At 58.9% G+C, this 13,319-nt stretch overlaps 1 protein-coding gene across 1 annotated transcript in view; it reads left to right on the forward strand.

Moving 5' to 3' along the window:
- Window positions 1-4,768: 4,768 nt before the first annotated feature.
- CSNK1G2 (casein kinase 1 gamma 2) overlaps window positions 4,769-13,319 on the forward strand; it is a 32,289-nt gene continuing 23,738 nt past the window's right edge. Inside the window, exon 1 of the mRNA XM_045543713.1 lies at window positions 4,769-5,036. The gene's annotated coding sequence lies outside the window, so the exon portion shown is untranslated. The remainder of the gene's footprint in view (window positions 5,037-13,319) is intronic.

Consider the following 13,319-nt stretch of genomic DNA (forward strand, 5'->3'; position numbering starts at 1 on the left):
GGCAGGGTGATCCTGTCACTTGTCCCCAGGTGCCAGCTGCCAGCCTTCCTGTCACTCAGGGTCCCCCTGGGACCTGTGGACACTGGCTGGGCCATTTCCTGGGGAGGGGCCATCCGGGCACTGCAGGTGCTGAGCAGCGTCCCTGGTCCCCACCCACCCCATGCTAGGAGCTCCCCCAGTGTGACAACCACAGATGTCCCCAGACATGGCCCGGTGGGACGGCCCCCTTTGAGAGCCACTGCTTTAACTGCAATGATTGACCCAGCAAAATTGTTCTCGCTGGAAATGAAGGACAGCAACCATATTGGAGACATTGATGGAGGTTTTTTTGCTGTTAATCTGATTGCCGGATGAAACCCTGGCTGCATATGAAAAGCATCCATCCTGGTCAAAACGTGAACAGTTGGCTGGGGCAAGATTGTGGGGACAGAAGGCAGCAATTTGCCTCTGCCGTGCAGAAAACGGAGTGACAGGATCATGTCGGATGCTCAGGGCTTGGTCTGAGCCTGCTGTCCCCAAGGAAGCTAGCTCATCTGCGTGGGGGTCTGTTCGGATCTGGAGGCTCTGCCTTCATCAGCGCAGAGACGGCAGCTCCTGGGGCAGAGAGGTGGAGAGGTTCTTGCGTGAGTCTCCTGGGGCTGCCAGAGACTCCAGAGAACAAGGGGCCTAACAGAAACCCGCCCTCCCAGTCCTGCATGCGGAAGTCTGAACTCAGGTGTCTGCAGGGCCAGGCTCCCTCCAGAGACTCCAGGACAGGATCCTTCCCAACCCTTGTAGCTGGTTTCTTACATACATGGTTCCTGATGTAACGACAGCTCAGCTCACAATCTGGTTAGTGTATCAAATGCATTTTCAGGCTGGGTGCAGTGGCTCATGCCTGTAGTCATAGCAACTCAGGAGGCTCGAGTGGGAGGATCACTAGAGCCCAGAAGTTTGAGACCAGCCTGGGCAATGCAGCAAGACCCTATTGCTACAAAAAATAAAATTGCCAGGTGTGGTGACACGTAGCTGTAGTCCCAGCTGCTGGAGTCCCAGGAGGCTAAGGCGGAAGGATCGCTTGAGCTCAGGGATTGGAGGCTGCAGTGAGCTGTGATGATGCCTCTGCACTCCAGCCTGGTGACAGAGCGAGACCCTGTCTTTAAAAAAACACATTTTTGACTTAAGATATTTTCAGCTTACAACAGGTTTATCAGGATACAACCCCCTCCTAAGTTGAGGGGCATCTGTAGTGTATTACAATCTAAGACAAAATTTTAACACATTTGTTAATTCATTTAAAAATAATAAATTTATTATCTGTTAACATTTTTTTAAAATGACATTTTCCCAAAACAAGGTGGGTAAATGAGTAGCATTGTTTTTTTCTGCTAATTTCAGACGTCAGGCTTTGCAGGGATGGCTAGGTTTGCCAGCACTGCACAGTCACTTCCTCACAAAAGGATGTTTTGACCCCAAGAGGAAGATGAAGGGCAAGTGGTGTGTCTGGACTGAGATCCTGGGAAGCACCCAAAGGGCATGGGGAATGGTGGGACCCTGCAGGGAGGCACAAATGAGCAGGTGGCAGCTCCAGGCAGTTGGGGCTCAGTCCCACTGGGGACCTGGCTGGAGTTGTCCCTCCACAGGTGAGAGCCAGACATTAACCCTCCAACTCCCAGCAGCTGCGCTGGGAGCTGGGGGAGGCCTTCACCCTGCCTGCAGGTGGAGAGTTGTGGGTGCTGTTGTGTGTTGTGTGCTTGTGCATGTGTGTAGCTGTGGGTATGTGTGTGTCTGTGTTCAGGTTGCACACATATGTGTGTCTATGTGCGCATGTGTGTTTGTGAGATTTTTTAAAATTTTTATTTATTTATTTTTTTGAGACAAAGTCTCACCCTGTTGCCCGGGCTAGAGTGCCGTGGCATCAGCCTAGCTCACAGCGACCTCAAACTCCTGGGCTCAAGCAATCCTTCTGCTTCAGCCTCCCAAGTAGCTGGGACTACAGGCATGCGCCACCATGCCTGGCTATTTTCTATATATTTTTAGTTGTCCAGCTAATTTCTATTTTTTTTTTTTTTTTAGTAGAGATGGGGTCTCCCTCTTGCTCAGGCTGGTCTCAAACTCCTGAGCTCAAGTGATCCTCCCACCTCGGCCTCCCAGAGTGCTAGGATTACAGGTGTGAGCCACCACATCCAGCCTGTTTGTGTTTTATTATAGGTTGAGTTTTTCCCTCTCCCCAAATTTGTATGTAGAAGTCCTAACCCCAGGACATCAGACGGTGACCTTATTTGGAAATAGGGTTATTGCAGATGAAATTAATTATAGTGAGGTCATACTGGAGTAGGGGGGCCCTGATCCCATGACTGGGGGCCTTACAAAGGGGAAATGTGGACATAGACACACGCAAACACCCCAAGGATGCTGCAGGACATGCACTCATTGTCTGGATAGCAGAGAAACCTTTCCGACTGGCTCCCCTGCCCATGTGAAGAGTCAGGTCCAGTGTCCCCAAACATGGTTCCCAGGGCCACACTGTGCCCCCAGGCTCTGCCCTCCCAGCCAGGAAATGGTCCCACTGCTGGCTGCAAACTCAAGCCTTCTTCTCCTAAAGGCTGTTTGTGCCTTACCCAGGGCTGTTGCGCCAATCTCCAGAAAGTTCCAGAATTATTTCAAATGGAGAAATAGAGGAAAATGGTAGAATCATTGATGTGAGAATTTGGGAGCTGGAGGGGCCATCAGAGCCCCCCTAGTCTGAGGAAGGTAAGTAACTGAACTGTGCCACCCTATTCCCTATGGTCCACAGGGCAGACATCGCCAATTGATACATCGATCAATCAACCAACCAATCATGCCCAGCTGCCCTCCTTAAACCTGTGCACAGGGCAGACATCACCAATCGATCAAGTGGCAAGGGGAAACCAATTTGGCAGTCCAGGCTGCATCCAGTTCCATCCTCTTACAAATGAGGCTGAGGCTGAGGCCAAGGGACTGGCCTGAGGGCAACTACAGGGGCAGAGCCTCCCACCCGCCCCTTCTGGGAAATATCATCTCTTGTTCCTGGAATGAATTCAGGGAAGTAGCAAGGTCATGCACATTTTTACCCAAGGCATGAATCACTTGGTCCCTGCTGTCTAGGGCTAGTTCCTGCTGAGGCCACAGTGTCCCTCCATGGGGTTGAGTGCCTGAGTGCAGGTTTCCCTTGAGGTCAAGAATGGGACAGCAGAGACTGGGCAGGGAGGTGTGAGGAAATAAAACCTGAACTCTGAAAATTTGGGGAGGGTGGCTGTGGAATTCACTCCATTCATTCACCACATATGGTCACTGAACGCAGACTGAGCGCCTCCTGTGTGCCAGGCCTGGGGCTGGGTCCTGTGGGCACAGCCAGAGGACACTGATGTTAAGCCAACACACTCCACTGCAGTGCAGATGAGAGTACCCAATGCAGTGGGAAGGATAACCAGGGAGGTAGCTTGGGCTTCCTCAAAGAGTAACATTTCACAGAGGACTGCTGGCCTGTCACATGGCTGCGCAACAAGACCTAGAACCTGCATCTCCGGGGGCTTGGTGTGGCCCCTAAAACACATTGACATTCAGCCTTCACATTCCGGTTGGATTCTCGTCCTGGGATTTTTCTCTGTGGCCCCATCTGGCTTGAGTGTAGGACTCTCGTCGAGATCATGGAATCTTCCTCCCAGTCTTATCACATCAGCTAAAGGGCTCCGCGTTCCTTGACCATCTGCCCAAACGAGGTGTCCTTCCCTGGGGGACTCAGCCACACACCACCTTGTATCATCTGAAATCATCTGTCGCGCTTCCCCGCCCTGCGGGACCGAGGACTCCCCGGAGACAGTGCCAAGAGTCTAGCTCAGTGTGCTATTCTCAGAGCCGCTGGCAGGCACTTACTTAATACACACATATCTGAGTGGATGTGTCTCCCCCAACTTTAAAAATGTCCCACTGGGGAGGTGCGTGGAGGATGCGGGGGAGGCCAGGAACCATTTCTGCAGCTGCCCCCGCCCCAGGGCCTGTCCTGGGGTGGATCAGGGGCCCCCTTGGGGTTCCCTGGCCAGCGGTGTCCACCCCAAGCTTCTCCGGCATGAACAGGCACGACAGGCACAGCAGGACGCTGGCCAGTCGCCCCGGGCGACCCTGCGGACAGGGCTGCGGGGGCCTTGGGTCACCCCTGTCCTCTGCTCCTTGCTTGTGTCACGACTGGCCAGGACACCGTGAGCCCAGGCCACCACCCTGCGCCCATCGGGCACTGATCATCGTTCTAGACCCGGTTTCCCCTCTTGGCCCAGGAAACCCAGATGGAAACACCGTCTTGCCCCAAACCAGCCCATTTCCTGGCCGGCCGCCTCGGCCCCGCGTCTGCCCGGGAAACCTCCTGGTCCACGGCACCGCCCGGCCGTGACGTCAAGTGGCGAGACCGTGACGTCACACACGCGGCGGGGCGGTGCCAGGGCTACCAGCCGCGCGTCGCCATGGCGACGGCGGGGCGGGGCCGACAGGGAGGAAGAAGCCCCGCCCCTATAGCGGCGTGAAAGACCTCCCGGCCCCTTCCCCACTCCGCGCGCGCCCCCGCCACTGCATGGCTCCAGTGTCCCCGCGGGCAGCGGCCCAAAGACCCCAGGCGCGGCCGCAAAGTGCGGCAGCCGTCGCGCGGCACCCCTCGCTGTCGCAAAGCGGCGCGCCAGAAGCCAGGCCGGGCCTAGGCCCCGCCCCACGTTGTGACGTCACGGCGCGCGCGCCCGGCGCCCCGGCCGCGGCTGCGCAGTGGCGCGCGTACGGCCGCCGCCCCCCGCTGGCCGACGCTGGCGGCGTAAGGCGCGCGGGCCCCGGAGCGGGCGCGGCGGAGCGCAGCGAGCCCGGCGCCTGCCACCCCGAACATGCGGAAGCCGGCCCAGGCGGCGCGGGAGCCGGAGCGGGGGCCCGAGCGGGCGCCGGAGCTCGAGCCGGAGCGCGAGCGGGCACGGGGCCCGGAGCGGGGGTCCGCGCCGCGCTGCTGAGGTCGGCCCGGCCGCCCAGCCGCCGCCCGCGGGCCCGGCCACGGCGGAGCCCAGGTAACGACGCGCGCGCTCGCGGGCCGCCGCGGCCACGCGCCTGGCCCCGCGTCCCGGCCCCCGCGCCCCCGGGACCCCCAGCGCCGGACCCCGGCGCCCCCACCCGCACGCTCGGGCCGCGCCAACCCCGTGCCCCGGACCCCGGCGCCCCCATTCCTATACTCAGGGCCCCACCGCCCCCGACACCTCGCCGACCCTGGAGCCCGCCGACCCCGCGCTCCGGACCCCCGACGCCGCCCGACGCTGATCCGCACACCTAGGACCCCGCCACCTTAGTGACCCCCGCACCCCACCCCGCCGCCCTCCGCTAAACCTTCAGTCGCAGCCCCTCCTGTCCCCTTTCTTCCCCCCAGCGCTCGCGCCCACCGCCCGCTCTCCATCCCGGCCCCCTGCCCACCTTGTCCCCTTGCCGCCTCCGGCCTCGGCCTGGCCCCTCCCCGCGCTGGTGTCTGTCTCTCCGCTCCGTGGTGCCGAAGCTGTTGAGGGGCAGTGCCGGGGGGCTCGGAACAGAGGGGTCTGGTCGGGGAACCTGTTGCAGGCCCTGCTTGGGAACTCCCGGCTGGGCTCGCTGCGCCCTCCCCCTTCCGCTCTGGCCACCGGCTTTGTTTTCCGGAAACACACGGGCCCAGGAGGGAGGGTAAGACGTCTGAGCCCAGCCTGTCGCCCCAACTTTCTCGGGGGAGACTTTGGCGGTGGGAGGTGGCGCCCGCGGCCGGCCAGGCTCTGGGGGTAGCTGGTTCATTCGTCCGGCCTCCGGATGGCATTGTTTGTGGGAGACACCCGCAGCGGTGTCTGTGTAGGTGGAGTCCAGCATTTTCTCCCCGTCTGCCCTGCGGTGGAGCCAGTGTCTGGACTCCGGGGGTGTCTGTTGCACGTCCATCTGGCGGGTCTCCGGTTCCTGGGTCTCCTGTCCCCACCCCCGGGCACGCAGGGGCCTCATTTGGTGTTTCCCGGCCCCCAGAGGCCCTGCGGGCTCGTGGGTGTGAGAGATGAGTAGGAAAGTAGGAAGGCTTCGGTCTTGGGGGAAAATCCAGCCGCGGGCTGCGGGAAGCTGCTCCCATCAGGGAAGGGGGTGTGGGGCAGCTGGGGATGGGAGCACCCTGGGCCCCACCCCCGCCCCGCACCCTGCCCAGGGCCTCTGTGAAGGGACAGATTGTGCACCCGGCCCACAGGTTTGAAAGGGGGAAGTTCGTGGTTGTCACCGGTACTTCGCTTTGTTTTCCACTGCGTCTTCACCAAAACGAAACGCTGCAGCCTGGGCAGGGCGGACTGATGAGTTTCCCAGGCGGGCAGCACCCAGGAGCGCGTCCGGCATCGCTGGCCGCCTGCCTCCGTCTCCAGGGCCCACCGTGTTGTGGTCAGCCCCTGACGGTGAGCTGTGCCAGCCACACTGGTCAAGCCAGCCCATCTGCAGACCAGCTGGGGATCTGCAGGGGGTCCCAGCGAGGAGGGGCGGAGGTGGGGGCCAAGAAGCCAGCCATGTCTCGGGCAGGACCACGCTGTGGGCAGGTTTGGTGAGCCCTGGGAGGGGCTGGCACTGTCCTCATACCCCCAGAGTCTGCGGTGGTCTGGCTTCACCTGGCCCAGCTGGCAGTGGGACCTTGCGTGTTGAGGGGCTTCCTGTCTGGTGTTCCTCCGCCCTCACTGTCCTGGGCATGCCGGGAGGCCAGCCCCACATCAGTGCCCAAACTGCACATTTCCTTGAACTCCGATTCGGGTTTCTTCTCCTTCTTGTTGATTATATAGTAATTATCTCTGGGTTGCAAAAGGAAGTAGGTGAGTTTTCTTTTTAATTGAAAGTCTTGGCCGGGCGCGGTGGCTCACGCCTGTAATCCTAGCTCTGGGAGGCCGAGGCGGGTGGATCGCTCAAGGTCAGGAGTTCGAGACCAGCCTGAGCAAGAGTGAGACCCCGTCTCTACTAAAAAAATAGAAAGAAATTATCTGGCCAACTAAAAATATATATACAAAAAATTAGCCGGGCATGGTGGCTCATGCCTGTAGTCCCAGCTACTCGGGAGGCTGAGGCAGTAGGATCGCTGAAGCCCAGGAGTCTGAGGTTGCTGTGAGCTAGGCTGACGCCACGGCACTCACTCTAGCCGGGGCAACAGAGCGAGACTCTGTCTCAAAAAAAAAAAAAAAAGAAAGTCTTCCTGTCAGCTTATCCCAGGCTTTAGGGAAGCCAATACACCAGCCGTTTATGTGGGAGCGGGGTAGCCCTGTGGCATGCCAGCCATGGAGTGCTGGTGGCAACTTGTGGGTGGCTTGGTGCACGCCCAAGAGGCAGGCCCTGGGCCTGACCAGCCCGTCGTCTACATGGCTGCTGCGGACGCAGGCTGTGCTTAGGACAGTGGGCATTTCCCTGGGGGCGTCCGTAGAGGAATGTCCTGCTGCATGGTTGACCTTTGCGCCCTCAGGGTCCCCACAGAGCTGCCCAGGCCCACACACAGGGCAGTGAGCAGCCCCTTCCTCTGCAAGGGGCTCGTGGTCCATCAGGGCCTTGACTCGGGCTGGGCTGTGGGCAGATGGTGCCGGGAGGGTGCCAGGGAGCAGGTGGGAGGCGGGAGAGGCAGGGCTGTGGGGAGCAGCTGCGGCTGAGTGTTGGGTGCAGCCCAGCCAGGATCCCTGGCCTTTTGGGTCTATGGGTGGCACTGGGCAGGTTGGCATCAGTGGATTGGTTGACTTTCTCATGACCTGGAGGCGAGATAGGGCCCTGGTGAAGGAGGCCCCGGGCCCCAGGAGACTGAATGAGTGTCTCGGTGGTGGGGGTGGGCAGTAGCTGGGCCTTCGTCCACCAGTCAGCCTCCTGTCTGAGGTCCAGCTAGGGCCCAGTGGCTGTGATCATGCCAGATCCAGGAGGCCATGGCTGGGCATCCGGTGTGCAGGTAGAGCCTGTTGGCTGCTGTGTGAATGCTTGTACAGCAGACGCGTGTGGAGTATCTGTTGGTGCCCCACAGCTAGGCACGAGGCTTGTGTCGGCAACTGGATAGACAGCATCTCCACGGTCCACAGCAGCCCAGGGAGGGGACACTGGGGCAGAGGCCTGCTGGCCTGGAAGGCAGCCCTGCTTTGGGCAGCTCTGTGTCTGTCTCCTTCCTGTTTGGGAGCCATGCTGTGTGGCTTCCCGTGAAGTGGGTGGAATGGCCCTATTTTACAGATGAGAACGTTGAGGCTATCTGACCTGTTTGAGTAGAGGAGGAAGGGGGACTCTGACCGAGGGTGACTCACCTGTGCTCCTCCAGTAGCCCACGGCGCTGGTAGGCACAGGGAGGGCGGTGTTGAGAAGCTTCCCGTCCTCACTCCTCCCCACCCTGTCCCTGTGGTGTCAGCCTCTTCTCATCTGCTTCTTGTGCCATCCTGGCCCAGGGTTCGAATGCAGCAGTGTGTGCAGGTGGCCTGTCCGGAAGCTGGGCTGGCCTCGCTGGGTTGGGGGAGACCCTTGTGCTGCCCTGGCTGGGGCCCAAGTGAAGTGTCCGGGACCACCAGCAGGTCCCCACTGGCCCCTGAGATGCAGAGGCAGGTACCTGGAGTGTCTCTCGTGGGCAGGGACTGGCCTGGTGGTAGCTGGGCCTGCCTGGATCCCTGGTATCCCAAAGAGGCTTCTCTGGCAGCTAACACTGGGCAGTCCCCAGCATCCCTTCCGCTCTGATCCTCTTATAAGGGGCAGGGATGCTGTAACATTCCACCTGCTCCTTCGCCCATGTCCACTGCTGTCCCCTGATCCAGGCTTTGCCGGCACCCTCTCCCCTTGCCCAGGGTCCCTTTCACTACCACTTCCTGGGGCCTGTGCAAGCCTGTGTGCCCCAAGAGGCAGCAGGACCTGTCGATGACTTATCACAGGTGGGGCCAGCTGAGGGCAGGGCTGTGTCTTGGGCCTGGAGGAAAGCCATGTCCATGCCCTTTGGATGGCGTGAGGGCGGCATGATGCCCCAGCTTCCCTGGAGCTGCTTGAGTGGCTCCCAGCCGTTGTCCTTGGTGTGGCCGACCCCTCAGGACACACCAGGCCCTTGGGGTATGGGGCTCCCCTGGGAGGCTCAGAGGGGCTCTCTGGGAGGGTGTAATTCGTGGCACGTCTTTTCCTTGCTCAGATGCCCAAGTGTCAGCCCTGCACAGAGAACAAACATGCCACAGGCTGGGGCCCGGACAAGGTACCCCTGCCCCAGAATGTCCTCCGCTCACCCTGGGGCAGCCCACGGCTCCCCTTGAGGCCTCCTCCTGCCCACTGGAGCCTGAGCTCCTCAGAAGGCTCAGCAACCTCCCTGCTCCACGAGGCGCTAGACAGTTTCAGGTCATGTCGCGTTAAAAAACAACCAGGTTCCTCTGAGTGAACCGGAATCACAAGTCCAGCTGACAGGCGCGCAGCCTGCAGTGCAGTCTCCTCTGTACGTGCTTGCGTCCCAGGGTCTGTCAGAGACCAGCGTGCGTGGATAGGGGAAGTGGGGTGAGAGGATGCTGGTCTGGCTGCCTGAGCCCGCCTGGCGTGGTGTCTGTCACAACAGACCCCCTCCCAGAGCCGAGGATCACTCAGACCCCTGTTCTAACTGTGGGTCAGCCAGCTCGGCCTCTGGTGCTTGGGCCCTCGGAGAAGTTCCACCCAGGCAGAGACGGGCTCCGAGGACCTGGGGCCACCTGCGACGGTCCTAGGTTACCACCAGGCTCTGCTCACTGTCTAGAAGGCAGAACTAGACACAGTGGGTTATTTGTTGCAGCCAATGGCCTTAAATTAACACATAATTCACTCCGGTCTTAAATTATGCTTAAAGGTAACGTTTCAATTATCTGGAAATGTCCAGTCTCTGGGATGAGGTGGCATCTCGGCCTGGGTTGGACCTGGAGGGAGTCCACTGACTGCCTTTTCCTCATGGCCCCGTGGCGCTGGAGGCAGTGTCACCTGCAAGGCCCACCTTCCTTGGGGACCTTGTTTCCAGGGTGACCCTGGGACACTCTTGTGACTCATGGCAGCCTTTGCCCCTTCCCATCTGAACCTTCTGTTGAGATGGTGAGTGTGAGGCCCTGTCCCATCCCGGTGGCTGTGCCCATCTGGGGGCTCCTGCCCACAGTGGTCCCGGGGCAAGGTGGGTTTGCACAGGTGAGCAGGCTCTGCCGTCCCATGCTGGGCGGGGGGCCTTCCCAGCACAGTGAGAGCAGGATGTGTGGTACCTGTTCTGGGGACACAGGTGACTAGGCCGCACCTGCCTTTGGTTTGCTAGTTGTGCATTTTGAATTCCCTGTTGGTGCTGTGGAGGGTGATCCAGCCAGGCCCCAGGCAGCTGACCGAGGGGCAGGGGCATGGGTGGCCCAGCAGAGCCCTGGGGCCCCAGGCTTGTGGCTGCAGGGGTCCAAGACATCGTCCCTCAGGTGCCCAGAGGTGGCCAGAGCCCCTCGAGCCCTCCAAGCAGGGGGCAGGTGACTCCTCAAACTTCAGATTTTGCAAGTTAACCTGTTGCTCTTGGCAGGAAAGGCTGGAGGGCTCCTGGGCACAGACACAGCAGGGCACCCTTCCTCGTTGTGTCTGGAAACCATCTTGGGCCTCGAGGGGGTGTTGTGTGCTGTGTGGGTGGACATGTCAATAGAGCCTTTATGTGTGTATTCATGGGGAGTGTGCCCAGCTGCCACACTGCTTGCCCTTGTGGACTGTGGCCGTCCCACGGGTGGTGGCTAGGCGACCTCCATTCCCCCTCAGCCTCATTCGTGGCGTCTGGCGGTAGGTTTTGTTGGGTGCCCGGGCAGCCGCAGTGGGTCAGCCCTTCCTCCACCCCTTGCTGTCTCTCCGTTTCTGTGTCTTTCGCTTCCTGTGGGTACATACCCCTGGATTCCTCTGAAAGATTTATGAGCAGTCCCGTAAAAGCCAGTTAAACTACGGCCCCACCAAGCCGGAGGCGTGGCCTTAGCCGACTTTGATCCTGCAGGAGCGAGCTGGTTCTCGGAGGCCATGGCCCCAGTCCCTGTCCGGCCTGGGGGCACTGGCTGGAGCTGTGCTCACTGTAGTTTTTAAAGAGCTTCATTTAGATACGGTCCATGTGTCACACAACCCACTTTGTTTTAGTTGAGGTGTAACTCACATAAAATTTACCGTGGTGTACACTTTAATGGTTTCTAGTATGGGTGACCCTCAAACAAAGCAGTGTTAGGGGCACCAACCCCCTGTGAAATTGAAAATTCACATATAACTTCTGACTCCCCCAAAACGTAACTACTACCAGCCTCCTGGTGACTGGAAGCCTCACTGACAACATACAGTCAGTGGACACGGATTTGCATGTTACGTGTGCATCTGCTGTGCTCTTAAAACACGGCGAGCTGCAGAAAAGAAAATGTAATGGAGGAAATCTTGAGGCAGAGAAAGCAGAAGTGTTCATGAAGTGGAAGTGGGTCATCCTGCAGGTCTCCATCCTCGTCATCTTCACGTTGAGGAGGAAGAAGAGGGTGAGTCTTGGTGTCTGAGGCACGGCAGAGGTGGAGGAAAATCTGCGGTCCACCTGTGAGTGGACCCACACAGTTCAGACCTACGTTCTAGGGTCAACTGTATATTCACATAGTTGTGCAACCAACCACCTCTATCTCATTCCAGAACATTCCATCACCCTAAAGGAGACCCCCATTCTCATCAGCGGTCACCCCCAGCCCCTGGCGACCACAAATCCATGTCCTATCTCTGTGGAGCTGCCTGTTCTGGACATTTCATATCAATGGAGTCTCACACTGTGTGTCCTTCTGTGTCTGGCGTCTCTCACTGAGCACGATGTTCTCAAGGTCCATCCATGCTGTGGCCTGTGTCAGAGCCTCGTCCTTTTCCGTGGCCAAGTGATATTCCACGTGTGGATGGACCTTGTTGGGTTTGTTCACCTGTCCCTGGACACCTGGGCTGTTTCCACCTTTTGGCTATTGTGAATGATGCTGCTGTGAACATTCGGGTACCGGTTTCTGCATGGATGTGTTTTTAGTTCTCTTGGGTAGACCCAGGAGTGGAATTGCTGGGTCACATGGTGACTCCAGGTTTGAGAATCCACCGAGTATCATCTGTGGTGGCTGTACCAATTGTGCCCCGGCCAGGCATGAGGGCCTGACCTCTCCAGGTCAGCAACAGCCCATGTCCTGTTCCTATGTCCTGGCTTCTGCAGTCCTGGGGCCTGACACTTCATCTGCCTCCGCGGCATTGGGGACCCCACTGCCCCCGTGCTGTCTGGAAAGCCAGGGGGTCTGCGTGTGCCTGGGGTCCCTGCTGCTGCAGCAGGCACCAGGACTGGATCCCACACTGTGTGACAGTGCGACTGACATGCTGCCTGCGCCCTTTGCCTCGGTGAGTTTGAGGCTAGGGTGTCCAGTGTCTGTAGAGTGACCCATAGGCTGTGTGATTCCATAGGGTTGTCCAGGCGGCCCTGGCCTCTTGAGTCCACAAAAGTCAACGTCCTATTCCTGGCATTTTTAAGTAGCAACAAAACTTAAACAGCTTTGGCCGGGCGCGGTGACTCACACCTGTAATCCTAGCACTCTGGGAGGCCGAGGCGGGTGGATCACTCGAGGTCAGGAGTTCGAGACCAGCCTGAGCAAGAGTGAGACCCCCGTCTCCACTAAAAATAGAAATAAATTATCTGGCCAACTAAAAAATATATATGCAAAAAATTAGCCGGGCACGGTGGCGCATGTCTGTAGTCCCAGTTACTCGGGAGGCTGAGGCAGTAGGATCACTTAAGCCCAGGAGTTTGAGGTTGCTGTGAGCTAGGCTGATGCCACGGCACTCACTCTAGCCCGGGCAACAGAGTGAGACTCTGTCTCAAAAAAAAAAAAAAAAACTTAAACAGCTTTAAAAAAAAGAAAAAATTGCAAATCCAAGAGATGAGCCCCATGGACACTAAAACCCCTTCCTGATGCCCAGAAACCAGGAGGCACATCCAGAAACGGCTAGGGCCCCTCTGTGGCAGGACAGACCATCCAGGCTGGCTCCGTCCTAAACCCACTCATCCCCCCCGGGAGCACAGGTGCTTTCTCTCTTGGGACAGCTGTGCTGCCACTGGCACCCGTCCCTCCGAGATCTTGGTAAGGACGCTGACGGCAGAGGGCAGACGAGAGACAGTGCCTCGTCTGGGGCAACTGGGAGGGAGGGGCCCCAGGATTGCTGGAGGAGGCCCCAGGTGCAAGTTGGTGGGTTGGTGGAAGCTCGAGTGGGGTGGGCCAGGCATGCACTCACCCTGGGCTCCAGGAAGACGCTGCACTAGTGTCGCCCAAGTTCTGTTGGGATTGAAGGCAGCCTTCTGGAGCCTGGCAGCTGCTCATACTGCCCGGCTC

The sequence above is a fragment of the Lemur catta genome, chromosome 1 (assembly GCF_020740605.2).
Source record: "Lemur catta isolate mLemCat1 chromosome 1, mLemCat1.pri, whole genome shotgun sequence".
NCBI classification, from domain to species: Eukaryota; Metazoa; Chordata; class Mammalia; order Primates; family Lemuridae; genus Lemur; species Lemur catta.